General features: G+C 40.7%; 1 long non-coding RNA gene across 1 annotated transcript; it reads right to left on the bottom strand.

Annotated features, from left to right (window-relative positions):
* Positions 1–13: 13 nt before the first annotated feature.
* Positions 14–1,099, bottom strand: LOC107682753 (uncharacterized). The gene is made up of 3 exons (XR_001633580.1): positions 987–1,099; positions 822–906; positions 14–414 (listed from the first exon to the last, which is right to left on the bottom strand). It is a non-coding gene; the product is annotated as an uncharacterized LOC107682753 (long non-coding RNA).
* Between the last annotated feature and the right edge of the window lie 16 nt (positions 1,100–1,115).

The following is a 1,115-nucleotide window of genomic DNA, read 5'->3' as shown; positions in this document are numbered from 1 at the left end:
TGTTGATTATCACAAATAAACAGCAACTGAACTGCATAGTTTAGACTCCATTGTTAATTCTGTATAAGTTACATCAATAGCTGAGAGACAGTTTCTTTCATATAAGCAAAATGGACAATAAAATACACCCAAAGTGAATCAGAATCAAATCACATTGAATGCAGAATCATATGGAGAGCTTGTGAATAGGAACTGAAACAAGAACATACATAGATAGCACAAATAGCATATTAAATACATAGTCTTGACAGTCCCAGTATAGTTACTGCCATGCATCCATGTTTACCTGCTTGCACAGGCGGCTGTCATGAGAGCATTCAAGACAGCGCTGATAGAGTTCATAACACAGCACAGGCTCAGGAAGAGCCTCCAAGTAGATCAATAGTGCTTCGGCAACTGAGTGATTAGAGCCAGCTAACCAACAGTCAAGGAGAACCATGGTGAACAGTGGGAATGCACATATTAGCATCAGGAAGAGAAAATACAGCAGTGAGAAAAAGGAAAAGACAGGGAGAGAAGAGAAAGTACACAGTGTCTCTAGGGAAGTCTCGAGCACCATTAGAGTAGGACAGAGGAAACATTCTCAGTCTCTCAGCAGCACAGGGATGAATTGTGTGGGAGAGTCCAGCCAGTCAGACCAGTTTTAAAGGGAGCCACTCGGTCACATTCACTGACGTGACAGACATTAGCAGTTGTATGCCAACTCTGAGAACCCTTTAAAAAGGTTTGTACAGACTACCAAATATTAATCTATCTGCTGGGAAAAACTCATCCTTTCCATATATAAACCTATTTATATATCTTTTGGTGGGAAAGGATACGGATGGATTCAGGAATGCTGGTGTCCAAGCAGTCAATAATACTTTGTAGATCATCCTGCAGGCCAGGGGTCTGGAAAAGGTCCTCCTGTGTATATAAAAAAAACTCATTAGTAATTTGAGATGTTATGGTTAATCATTGGTGCATTCATGCTTTATTTTGTTTACCTGCTGGCAGGCCTTGGTGTAGAGGTGATTAACAAGTAACCAGACCTCTTTGGGAATCTTCAGAGGTTTATCCTCTGTTCCAGCACTGTCCAACAAGAAATTAATCCGGCATTTCTCCTGTGAAATTGA

Source organism: Sinocyclocheilus anshuiensis, unplaced genomic scaffold (genome assembly GCF_001515605.1).
Source record: "Sinocyclocheilus anshuiensis isolate Anshui unplaced genomic scaffold, SAMN03320099.WGS_v1.1 C32557669, whole genome shotgun sequence".
Classification (NCBI taxonomy): Eukaryota; Metazoa; Chordata; class Actinopteri; order Cypriniformes; family Cyprinidae; genus Sinocyclocheilus; species Sinocyclocheilus anshuiensis.
The sequence above is the reverse complement of the archived record's forward strand: the minus strand, read 5'-3'. Positions and strand labels throughout refer to the sequence as shown.